Source organism: Nelumbo nucifera, chromosome 1 (genome assembly GCF_055504915.1).
Source record: "Nelumbo nucifera cultivar China Antique chromosome 1, China Antique-T2T, whole genome shotgun sequence".
In the NCBI taxonomy this organism is placed as follows: domain Eukaryota; kingdom Viridiplantae; phylum Streptophyta; class Magnoliopsida; order Proteales; family Nelumbonaceae; genus Nelumbo; species Nelumbo nucifera.
The window spans coordinates 95,436,163-95,449,756 of record NC_142649.1 but is presented as its reverse complement, the minus strand read 5'-3'; positions in this window follow the sequence as shown (position 1 = coordinate 95,449,756).

Below are 13,594 nucleotides of genomic sequence, written 5' to 3'. Positions count from 1 at the left end.
CCCCACTCCCTGCTACAGTCGGAACAACGTTCACCGAACCTTCGGTCGTGCCCCCGGCGGCCAGCCCGAACCAGTTGGAGGACCTAGTGCAATGCATGAGGGCCATGCAGGCTCAAATGCAACAGTTCCAACAACTTCGACTCTATCAACAACACGTACTACACCAGGTCTCCTAGTATTAGTATCAGTAGCAGTTCCCCCAGCTGCCCCAACCTCAGCTTCAACAGCCTCAGCTCCCGCCTCAGCGCCTAGCCTCGCAGCAAGCCAAGTCTCGCCGCTAGAGCGAGCACCTCTCCGGCCGAGGAGAGGCCCCCCAAAATCTCCCAAAAAATCAGGCCTCCCCCCATGGTAGACGGGAGAGACCGGCTACCCCAATCTCGCTGCGGGCGGATAGGTCGGGAGGACCCCGGCTCGGAAGGTCCACGTCACCTCGATAGTCGAAGTTTGGAACCCCGATCCTTGAAAACCGGTTCGAGATCCTAGCAACAGACTCCAAGCAGAACGCCTCTGTCCATAGCCACCCAGCAGACAGGGCTACTCCCTGCGCAAACCATTCTGGACAGCGCGGAGGTGAGCAGCACGAACGCCGAGACCATCAAGAAGCAGAGACGCTGCCGCCGAGCTCGTCGATCTGTCACCCGCGATTTGCCCGAGCTCATGGGCAAATAAGAGGTAGGCTCGGCCGAAGCCAAAGCTCCCCTCCTCTCGGTTTCGTCCCCCCTATCTTCCGAACTCCTGGCAGTCCTGATGCCCAAGGATTTCAAGCTCCCCCCTCTTGACAAGTATGATGAGTCGTTCGACCTGAACGATCATGTAGACGCCTTTCAGCCACAGATGCACCTGGCGCGAGCCAGCGAGTCGTGCATGTGGCCTTCTCCACTACTTTTAGGGGAGCAACCCGCACATGGTACCAAAACTTGGCGCCCGGGTCAATAAGAAGTTGGGCGCAGTTCGCACAAGCTTTCACTTCCCACTTTGTCACCAGCAAACGGTGCCCGTGAACTGAAGAAAGCATCTTCAACATAGCACAAAGAGAGGGAGAGTCCATCCGGAACTATATCAAGTGGTTCGACGACGCTTGTATGCAGATACCGCGCCTGGACCCCGCCATACACCTTGCAGTAGCCAAGAAGGGCGTGAAGCACAAAGAGATCAAGTGGCACATGGTCATCAACCAACCCGCGACCATAACCGAGTTTCTGAAACTTGCGGATAAGTTCATAGCCACCGAAGAGGAGATCAACCAGAAGGGTGAGGGCACACCCGAAAAAAGAAAGAGAGAAGGAGAGCCTTCCAGTCAAGGGGACACCCGAAGGAAAAAAGAAACAGTTCGGGGGCAAAGCCGGGTCAATTGTTTCGAGCTCCTGCACCAGACCGAGCTGATTACACCCCACTGAACGCGAAGCGGGCCGAAATCCTGATGGCGATCAAGGACGCCCCGTACGTGAAGTGGCCACCCCGTCTGAGTGGGAATCCCAATGAAAGAAATAAGTCTGTATTGTAGCTTTCACAAAGACCACAGTCATTGTAAAAACCTCCGCGACGAGATAGAGGAGCTCATCTGTCGCGGATATTTGAGAAATTTTGTACAAAATAATAATAATAACAATAGTAATAGAACAAGTCAGCAGGGGGAGCACGACAGAGATGCTCCCAAGTCTAGCAGCAGGCCAGCCGAACAACTGCAGAGGCAGCCTCCAGAGGAGAGGTCAGTCCGGGGAACCATCCACATGATAGTGGGAGGTTTTATCATCGCGGGTTGCACTTCAGCAGCAGCTCGGACTTCGGTTCGTGAAGCCACCCAGGAGGAGCAGAACCCCCCGAAGCGGTCGAGGACAGAAGAGCCAATTTTCTTCACAGAAGATGATGCGTGAGGAGTCCACTACCCACACGACAACGCGCTCGTAATAAAGCTAAGAATCAACGACTTTGAGGTCAGGCGTGTACTCGTCGACTCAAGCAGCTCAGTCGACATTCTGTTCAAAGTTGTGTTTGACTAGCTCTATTTGCAGAGAAGCGACCTAAAGCTCGTAGACACTCCTTTGGTAGGCTTCAGCGGAGAAGAAGTCCGGCCCCTTGGAAAAATAACAGTACCTATGGAAGTCGGCACGTGGCCTTGTGTGGATAGGTTCAAGCACGACTTCTTGGTGGTCGTGACCCCCTCCCCCTACAACGCCATAATAGGTCAATCGATCACCCATGTCCTACAGGCGGTGGTCTCCACTTACCACTTGACTATGAAGTTCCCAACAGACTTTGGTGTGGGAGTAGCGCGGGGCGACCAGCTCAAGTCCCGCAAGTGCTACGTTGCCACCCTAAAGGGGAAAACCAAGGTGGCCGATGACTTCGAACTGGAACGACCCACGGAGCAAGGTGAAGAGCGAGCCGCACCCACAGAAGAAACAATCGCGGTCCCGACCTCAACAGCAGACCCAGCTCGGACGCTTCAGATCGGCGCTTTCGTCCAGGAGCCCCTACGATCCGAACTAGTAAGCTTTTTACTTCGAAATTTGGATATTTTTGCATGGTCCGGGGCAGAAATGCCTGATATAGACTTTGAACTCATAACTCACAAGCTGAACACTGATCTTATAGTTAGGCCCGTTAGACAGAAGAAATGCAACCTAGCCCCAGAACGGTGGAAAGCGGTCGACGAGGAGGTCGAGAAGCTCCTCGCAGCGGACTTCATAAGAGAAGTCCACTACCCGAGCTGGGTAGCCGACCCCGTCCTAGTAAAGAAGGCCAACGGCAAGTGGCGCATGTGCGTCAACTACACTGACCTGAACTGGGCTTGCCCGAAAGACTGCTTCCCGCTCCCCAGAATCGACCGTTTGGTGGACACAACCTCAGGGCATGAGTTGCTAAGTTTCTTGGATGCCTATTTAGGCTATAACCAAATCAAGATGGACCCGACGGATGAAGAAAAGACTGCCTTCATCACTGAATTCAGCATTTACTATTACAAGGTTATGCCCTTCGGTTTGAAAAACGCAAGGGCAACCTTTCAAAGGCTCGTAAATAAATTGTTTGCGCCGTTAATTGGCAGAAAAGTAGAATGCTATGTAGATGACATGGTCGTCGAAACTCAATTCTCACATGAATTAATACAAGACTTGCATTCTGTTTTTGAAATTTTGCGTAAGTTTAAAATGAGATTAAATCCGAACAAGTGTGTGTTCGGTGTGACCTCGGGTAAATTCCAGGGATACATCGTTAACCGGCACGGCATTGAAGCCAACCCGGATAAAGTTAAGGCCATCTTAGACATGAGACCACCCCGTAAGTTGAAGGAGGTTCAATGGTTGAATGACCGCATAGCCGCCTTGAGCCGCTTCATGTCCAAATCAGCGGACCGCTGTCTGCCGTTCTTTAAGGCAATCAAGAGCAAAAGGTTCGAGTGGACCCAAGACTGTTAGCTCGCGTTTGACGAGTTCAAGAAATACCTCGCTAGTGTGCCGAGCTTAACCCGACCCAAAGAGGGCGATGTTTTAGAATTGTACCTCTCGGCGAGCGATGAAGTGATCAGTTCGGTACTAATAAAGGAAGTAGATCGGGTCCAATGACCCATCTATTATGTTCGTAAAGTATTGCAGGGAGCAGAGACGAGATACCCGGAGATAGAAAAGCTAGTGTACGCACTGGTAATCGCAGCTCGGAAGCTCCGCCCGTACTTCCAGGCTCACACTGTTATCATTCTCACTGACAAACCTCTGAGGCAAGTCTTACTTATGCCCGAGGTATCTGGTCGGTTGACAAAGTGAGCCGTTGAGCTCAGCGAGTACGATCTCCAGTACAAGCTGCGAACTACCATCAAGGCCCAAGCCTTAGCAGATTTCATCGCCGAGTGCACATTCAGCTCTTAAGCCCCCAGGCCAGTTGAGCACGAGGCTCCCAATTCAGGTGAGCCCGAAGCTCCCAGGCCGATTGAGTCCGAGCCCTGTGAGGTAGTAACCGGTGTGGCATCTCTCCTAGTTTGGCCAAGCCTGAGCTGGAATGAGGAGCCCTGGATCCTTCACGTAGATGGCTCCTCAAACCAGCAGGGAAGCGGAGCCGGAATAGTTCTGCACGGCCCAACTGGCACGAAACTGGAGTACGCGCTACGCTTCGAGTTCACGACATCTAACAATTAAGTGGAGTACGAGGCGTTGATAGTTGGACTAGCTCTAGCCAGAGAAATAAAAGCCAAGCACATCGTTATCTACAACGACTCCCAGCTTGTGGTCAACCAGGTCACTGACGAGTACAAAAGCTCGCGAGCCAACCATGATCGTCTACTTAGCCAAAGTCAGGGAGGCCCTGCTCAACTTCCAGTCACACTTTATCAGACAAATCCCTAGCTCAGAGAACGCTGAGGCCAACGCCCTATCCAGGTTAGCCAGCACCAGTGACATCACCATGAGAACCGTGTACATAGAGGACCTATCTCGGCCTAGCATTCTCAGGGGGGCAGAGGAGGTCGCTCCCGTCGCTCAAGCAAAGCTGAGCTGGATTGACCCGCTCGCGAGCTTCTTGCTACACGAGACCCTCCCTGCAGACCGCAATGCAACTAGAAGGGTGCAGCGCCAGGCAACCAAATATGTCATGATAGACGAACAACTATACCAGAGATCTTACACACTCCCCTACTTACGTTGCTTGCGACCTACTGAAGCCAAGCTCGTACTCCGCGACACCCATGAGGGTCTATGCGGTGGGCACTTGGGGGCAGGGCCCTTGCCCAAAAGGCACTCCGACAAGGGTATTATTGGCCAACAATGAAGGCAGACGCTATTGAGCTCGTCAGAAAATGTGACAAATGCCAAAGACATGCCAATATTCACCACCAACCCGTCGCCGACTTCAAGTATCTCACCAACCCGTGGCCCTTTGCGCAGTGGGGCATCGATCTACTCGAGCCATTCTCGCTAGCAACGGGTGGAAGAAAGTTCTTAGTAGTGGCAGTGGACTATTTTATCAAGTGGGTAGAAAATGAGCCCCTCGTGACGATCACAGCCCGAAATGTCCAAAACTTCTTTTGGAAGAACATCATGTGCCGCTTCGGATTACCTCGGGTGTTGATCTCCGACAATGGCAAGTAGTTCGAGGACATCAAATTTCAAGACTGGTGCCGAGACATGGGGATCCAATAGAATTTTACTTCAGTCGTGCACCCTCAAGCAAACGGTCAGGCAGAAGTCACGAATAGAGCCATCCTCCGCGGACTAAAGGCACGGCTGGACCGAGCTAAAGGATTGTGGGCAGATGAACTACCCAGTGTCCTATGGGCCTACCGGACCACGGAGAAGACCGCCACGGGAGAAACACCCTTCAATCTCACCTACGGCACCAAAGCAATGATCCCCGTAGAGATCAAAGTACCTACGTTGCACCTAGAAGCATACAGTGATCAAACAAACGAAAATGAGCTACGTACCAACCTCGACCTACTCGACGAAGTAAGGGACATCGCGTACATTAGGACTGCAGCCTACTAGCAGAGAGTAGCTCGGTACTATAACGCCAGGGTTAAGAAGTGAAACCTCCACGTTGGCGACCTGGCCCTTCGTAAAGTTATGGTGCCTAAGCCCGGCGCTGGCAAGCTCGGGTCCAACTGGGAAGGTCCTTACCGAGTGAAACGGGTGCTCGGGGAAGGAACATACGAGCTCGAGACCCTCGAAGGTAAACAAGTACCTCGAGCATGGAATATTGTCAACCTGAGGCAATATTATCTGTAAGAATCGAGTAGGCCATGAGCCACTCCCAAAGCCTAAGGGCCAGAATACCGAGCTAACATGACCTCGGCACAAGAAGACCCCAGTTGCCACTTCGGCCTGGGAGAAATCCAGGAGCGGACTACGGGTCCCTCCCTAAGCCTAAGGGCCACAAGAAGACCCCAGTTGCCACTTCGGCCTGGGAGAAATCCAGGAGCGGACTACGGGTCCCTCCCTAAGCCTGAGGGCCACAAGAAGACCCCAGTTGCCACTTCGGCCTGGGAGAAATCCAGGAGCGGACTACGGGTCCCTCCCTAAGCCTGAGGGCCACAAGAAGACCCCAGTTGCCACTTTGGCCTGGGAGAAATCCAAGAGTGGACTACAGGTCCCTCCCTAAGCCTGAGGGCCACAAGAAGACCCCAGTTGCCACTTCGGTCTGGGAGAAATCCAGGAGCGGACTACGGGTCCCTCCCTAAGCCTGAGGGCCACAAGAGGACCCAGCCGCCTCTATGGCATGGGCAAACTCCGCGAGTAGGCCATGAGCCACTCCTTCAGCCCAAGAGCCAAAACACCGAGCTAACAAAGATCTCGGCGTGAAGATAGATAGCCACTTCAGTGGCGAAGGCAAGGTATGAAATATCAAAGGCGTAAGCAGCTCGGGTTCAAACCCTACAAAGCATAGCTCGTCTTGATACGTTGGTCGAACTGAGGAATAACCAACCAATGCTTAGTTCGGACGTACGTAGTAATCACTTTGCGGTATACCACAGAGGCCTTAAACGTGACAGGTCGGGATAACGCCTACCGAAGAGCCCTACTTCGGGTATGTAACTTTAATAGCTCAAATCTTTAGCAAAAATAAAGGGAATTCATCATACTCAGAAGAAGGAAGAAGCTTTCATTGTCAAAAAAAAAAAAGAAGAGCAGAAAAGGAAAATAATAAGTGTAGTAGTCGAGCTAAACAACTCGGGAAAGGTTCGATCATCACAGGGCACAACTGCCCAGCCGAAAACTTGTGAAAGACCGGGTTTACAGCACCCGGAAGCCACAGAAGCCTAGGGAAACGCCACCTCAAGGATACGCCTCCTCATCCTTTGGAGAGTCAGGCTCCTCTTCATCCGCTTGGTCTGATGTCTCAGAGGACAGACCTTTCATAGTAATGCCGTCGAGGTTGAGCCTGAAGAACTTCTTCCGAACCAGCCACCGGCAGAGCTTAAACCCTAAGCGGTATGAACCCGAACCATACTCCGCCTGGAGGTCATGAAATTCCTAGGAGTCTTTAAAATCCCAGACCGCTTTCTCTCGCTCAGCCTCCACCATCTGATCAAAGTTTTGGGTATGATTCAGAAGAGTAGACTCCAAGTCCCACACCTGCTGCCTGAGGAGCTCCCTCTCCCCCGCCATCCTCGATGATTCCTCCCTATAACGTGCACTCTCTTCAGTAAGCCGAGCGATTTGAGCCTCCTGGTCGTGGACGAGCAACTCCTGAGACTCGCCCCCCTTGCGGCTGTGATGGAGCTCACCCCGGATCCAGTCGAGCTCGACCTGGATCTTCTGGTTGGAAGCACGTTGGTCGAGGGCGTTGACGCGATGGATGCGCGTCTGGAGAGCCATGACATGGATGGCGGAATTTACCTATCAACGAAAAAGAAGATCAAAAGACAGCGGAAAAGGGCAAAACAAGAGAGAAAAAGGGAAAAAGGCCACTTACCACCATGCAGTGGGTAGAGGCGAACGCGGAGAGATCCCCAGGCTCCATGTTTCTCCACTGAGCGATCTCGTCATTAGTGATTGCCTTTCGACTCCTCCGGCGAGCTACCAGATAATCATTTACCCCTTCCCAGTTTCCCACTGGGAACCGAGGGTAAGGACGGGGCTGAAGGGGGTTAAAGGGGGCCTCCCCCGGCTGAGGGAGCTCGTTTCCTCCAGGGTTAATCCCACTAGTCCCCTCAGGAGGGGGCATCGGAACCTCGGGCGGAGGAGAGGGCAGGACCGGCTCGGCAGACCCGAACTCAGTGCTTCCCGAAGGAGGGGTCCGGTCGGGGTGCATCCTCTTCACCTGGCGTCTTTGGCTACCCAAGAAAAGGCGGCGCAAATCAGCACTAGACATGATGGCTGCCAGAAGACCACAAGATATTAGTCCAACAAGAAACAAAATACATGTGTACACAATAGTCACAAGGCACTACGCGACCTAAAAGGCCGACCTACCCGGGCTCAAGCCTGCCTGCACGAGCTTCTCTTCGGCCAAGTAGTCCGAGCAAAGGAAGCCTACCGACGCCCAGGACAACATCGTTTTTCGAATCTCAGGGTCCAGCTCGGCCCCGGGGTCCTGGATGGCACCCCTCCAAGCAGTGGGAAAGGGCCACCCTCGGGGTTACGAACCACAAAGTAGTCCCGCTTCCAGGCGGGAATCTTATTTGGCAGCTCGTACAAGAGCTTATAGCCGCGACGGGGAGAGAGGTAATAAAAGCACCTCTCCGGAGGAACCCTAGGAGCAGCGTTCTTTATACAAAGGATAGAGACAAAAATGTCAAGGTCCAAAGGAAGGCAGTACTCATGACACAGGGATATAGTCCCAACCATGTTTCGAACAGCGTTGGGATGAAGCTGGTCAATAGTGATGTTGAAGTGATTTAGCACCTTCCACTATCAAGGGGTGTAGGGGGAGACACAAGCCAGCCTTGAGTTGTTCCTAAAAGATTACTATGTCATTGGGACCATGATCCCAGGGGAAGTTGCCAGTAAGAAGGCTATAAACTAGGTCCCCAGGGAGGCGAAAGTAGTGGATCAGAGACCTGAGTCTCTCCGCTGTCATTAAGAAAAGCCCAAAGGTATCAGGCTCCCTCCCCCTAGAAGTAGACGCCATGTCGCCAGAGGCCTCCCAAGCCTCTGGGATCTGCTCCCAGGCTCCTCCTGAGCTCGAGGGAGCATCATCATCCTGGTTATCACCCCTGTGATAGGTATGGTGTGGATACCCAGACATGGCTGACGACGATTGGGACTCACCAGAGTAGACGGAATGGAGCAGACTGAGGAACTCGAGTAGACTAGTCGAAGTACGCGACCTCAGAATCCAAAGACAGCAAGATGGCGTGGAAGAAGATAGGGCCCGAGGGGGCCCCCTATTTATAGTCCCCATCCTTTCAAACTGACAGCCCGGATCAAAGCAGATCCAACGGTCTGCAGGCGCCCTGACCGCACGCTTTCTAAAAACCGAAGGCGATTGGCAGTACATCTTCCACGATTAAGGTAGTCGCAGCCGCACAACATTCATAATTAAAGGCTACCTCAGCACGTTTTCGAAATCCGAAAAGTCAGAGAAGTTAGAAGATCTCTTGATTCCCGCGGATGCATTTAATGGGGATAGTCAATCAAGTTTGAATTTTGGTCAAATCAGTGCATCACGCTTCATAAACTCCCTGCGCTAAGGCGATACTCTTAGCCCGAGGAGTGGGGGCAATTGATGAAGGATGATTTGACCCGACCTATGAAACGGTGACACGTGGACACTGGCTTAGCGTAAGCGACAACTCAACATTGCAGCCCAGTACAACTAAGTAATGGGCCCATAAAGCAGCTCGCTACATCGTAGCGCGCTAAAGGAGGAGCTCGCCACAACGCGAGCTCCGGGTTCCCCGAGCTACCTCTAAAGGGATATTCCGAGGCAACTTTAACTTGCGAGCTAAGAAAACCAGCTCGCCCGAGCTCCCAAACAGACAAGTCATCCCGAGGACCAATTCTACTAAGGGTACTCTTGAAGTATTCCAAGCTCGCTGCAAAGTAGCTCGCGAACGTGCCGCACGAACATTCCTCAGGAAGCTTCTATTTAACAGGCCGTACCAGTCAGACTGTGCCACGTCCCTAACTGACGGCACAGTCCCTGTCCTTTCGACAGTAGGCGGAGGCGTGCCTGTCACTTTGGGGACGTGTCACTCACCCGGGCAAGGAGTACATCACAACGGCCACCTGTGCAACCTTGGCAGGTAACGGCTGTGGTAGGGGCCCAGTGGCGGTTATGCCCGATCTCACAAGAGCGCTCCTATAAAAGCCCTTAGGGCAGAGGAGAAATCTTCTTCTTAAGACCTCTAATCTCTCGAGTATAGTGATAAAGCACGACCTACACTCTTAGCCTTCATTCTCTCTTTGCTTCCTGTACACAATACTAATTTAAGCATCAGAGTATTCCCACCGGGTAAAATCCCCGGGAATCCTTCCTTTCATCTTCTCAGGTGCCGCTCGTTGCCAATAAGGAGCCAGTCAGCAATCAGGTAGGAGTGCCCGGATCGTCCTACATCAATAGTGATGAGATTCTTCATTGTAGTTGTAATACTTGTAGCGACAAGTTGCACCCTTGTTGGTAATAATTTTTAACGATTGAAATTTTCAACTCATCGCTTGGACTTTTAGCGATAAGGCCTTTAGTGATGGGTGGCGACGACATATGATCTCGTTGTTAATAACTTTCAACAGCGAGTTTTGAACTTTTAACTACAGTTTTTCCGATCGTTAAAAAGTTGTTTTCTTATTGTGTAAGAGTGCTCATCAAAACCAAAAAACGAAACTAAACCAATGAAATTGAACCAAAAAATCTAGTTACTGATAGGTTTATATATATATATATATTCTATATATGTTATATATGTTTTGATGTATATATATTATATATTATTTAAAATATAATATATTACATATATTTCTAGTATTTAAATAATATAATTATATATTTATTGATAATAAATATATTAAATTAAAAAAATGAAAATCAAAGAACTGAACTAAACAAAAACCAAATCGGTCAATCAGTTAATTGGTTTCAGTTTAGTATGGGTTTTGGGTTTTCCAAAAACCAAAAGACTAGTTCAGTTTGGAAAAAAGGTTCATTATTCAATTAACCCCTACTATTGGATCCCCTCAATATCAATAATTTCCATCATCTTGTTCTATAAGTTCTTGACTTGTTAACATCAACTTTGTACTCTTTAAGGGTCTTGTTACATAGTGTAAGGGCTTTCCAAGTTGGTCCACCTATGAACTTTATTCTTGAACTTCTTTTCTAGCTATGTAGAAGATAACTTATCAATCTTTAAATTCCTTGCACATTCACACTTGTCCTTGAATGATTTAATATGAAATGCTTTCCAATCTTGCATCCAAAAAAGGCATGCATGCTTCTTTTTGTAAATTGGTATGAGCTTCTCCTTATTCTTCAAATAATCAAATTAAATACCATTGACAATAGCAAATGTAATTAATGTTTCCTTGAACACTGAGTGATTGGGGAGTGTCAGACCCTTTCTCAACCTAATTACATCCATTTGTAAGAATCAAACTATGCTTCTTGCTCATTATCCAATCCATGTATGTTGTGCAAATCCTTTGTCTGTTCATAGTTCCCCAACAAATCTGGTCCAATGACATTTAAGTCATTTAGTGGACCACCTATCCCATAATGTGCTTCATAGTCATCATGATGTGCTTCATTGTGTTGAACTGATATGGATGTTTGCCCTCCACATCTGCCAGGGCCTCCTGTCTTACATTTACTATGTGCAACAACTATATCATCTTTTAATGATGTGAATTATTCATCATAATCATCATCACCACTTATTATGTAGTCCACATCATCATTATCATCATGACTCTTAACTTCTTCATCCATATAGTCATTAACTTGATCATCAACATCTACCATCAACTGTGATGAAGCCTCTTGGGTGCTAGGGCTTGCAATCTCCCCAACACATCTTGATCATTCTACAATAATATTAAGTCATCCTCAAAATCAAGTTTTGCTTTTTATAAAACACACTCCATTGATTTTCATACCCCAACTCTTTTGTCATTGTTTTTATTTCAATGTATGATAAAAGGTCCCCATCAACATCATTACTTACAAAATTAACATTACTAGCATAGTAAATTAGTGGCGGTAAATCAATGATGAAACCCTTGCGGTTGATAAAAACATTAAACATCTACAACAATAAATATCCATTCAATAACAGGAATAACTAAAAATGGTGCAAGGCACACAATTATATGCAAAAGTAACCAAACAACATTCTCACACGTCTTCTCTATTTATTTCTTTCATAACATTAGTTTCTTGACCCTTTATTTGGGAGCAAAGTATATTGGTATCCTGACTCCTTATTAGGGGGTAGACATGCTCATGGGCTATGTCCGGTTGGGTTTAAACTAGTCTTTGTCTCTATAATAGCAAAATACATTCAAGCTCGAGCCTGACCCTCATATAAAGCTTAAAGCCTAGACCCAAGCCCAAAGCCCCAACAAAATTCTAGCTAAATAGTATGTCATATGTTTCAATTAATATAAATTTGAACATTGTGCATTCTCATGCATGTTATATCATATTTACAAAAAGTGTTTTGAACCAACAAAATTCTTGGCTATGGTATTCTTTTAAACCAACAAAATTCTAGGTAATTAATTCAAGTGAATGTATTTTTGTGTGTTAGACTACAAAGTAGTCTTCCTATGGGAAGCAAATATATAAAAATATAGGAGGGTCCTCCCTTTAGTCTTCCATATAAATTAACAAACTGTGTGAGGATTTCACTTTACAGAGACAATGCAATACTTTTTGCTCCTCACCATTATGACAAGTAAAGACATATCTACCTTTCACATGGTGGGGGACATTATAGGGGACCACTATGGACAATGACAATACATTTTTGGCCAACCAACCCAATAATGTCAAGACATGACAATCGATAATAGGTAAAAAAGTTCCACCATTAAACCAGAATGCTAATAAAAAATCCTAATTAATTACAACAATAAACCTTAATTGAATGGAAATAAGCATGAAAAATAAACACTAATCGAATGAAAACACAAATTCATCAAAATCAACAAATCTTAACATAAAAGCACCATCATCAAAATCAACAATAAAACCCTAGAACACTCAATTTAATGACATCATATCTATATAACAAATAGAGAGGAACAACAACGAAAAGGAGAATAAAAAAGGAGTGTATTGACAAAAAGGAAAGGGAAACAATAGAGAAAAATACATGTTTTTACCTTAATTTTCTTCCCCAACGATGACAACAAGTACTCTTCTTCTTCAGCAATTTTTTTCTTCATAAAAAAGGGGAGCATAGGCAATTTTTGGAATCCATGACAATAGTAGGGAATCAAGAGTAAAGATCATGGGTAGTTATGGGGTTATAATGAAGTGATGACGGCAATGAATATTGAGAGCAGTGAAGAAAAAAATCCCAACTTGTTTTGATAAAATTAAGCAAGAAAGAGGGTTAATAGACCTTGGTTTTGCAAGGCCAAAGCATATATGGTCCAATAATCTAATAGGTTTGGCTAAAGTGTGGGTTAATGCATGATGGTGGTCCTTATTTGGGGATATATATGTTATATGAGTCGCATTTTATAATTAATCAAAAGAAATTTTAAAATTAATTTATACAAATAAAACATTATAAAATCAAGGTTTTAAAAACCAACCAAGAGGCTGAATCATTTTTTCCTTTGCTTTGTAGGTCACCAGATCGACCATCCAAGTCGAACGGGTCAGACCGTGCCACATCATCATTATATATGCGTGTGTAAAAGTTAATTCAGTTTTTAATTTTTTATTTGTAAAATATTAAAATTACAATTTGAGGCCAAAAAGGGTTTTTTTCAAAAAAATAGTGGGGCAGGGCACCTTGGGACACGTATATCTTGAAAAGTTACCCAAATAAAAAAAAAATCACCTCAATTGGACATTGGAGCACAAAGTTACAGTCCGTTTGATTGCTAAGAAGGGATGAGATGAGAAGGGAAAATTTATTTTCTCATTTTGGCATTCTGGTGTTTGATTGTTGAGAAGGGAAAATTACTGTTCATCATCTTCCTTCAAACTCAAA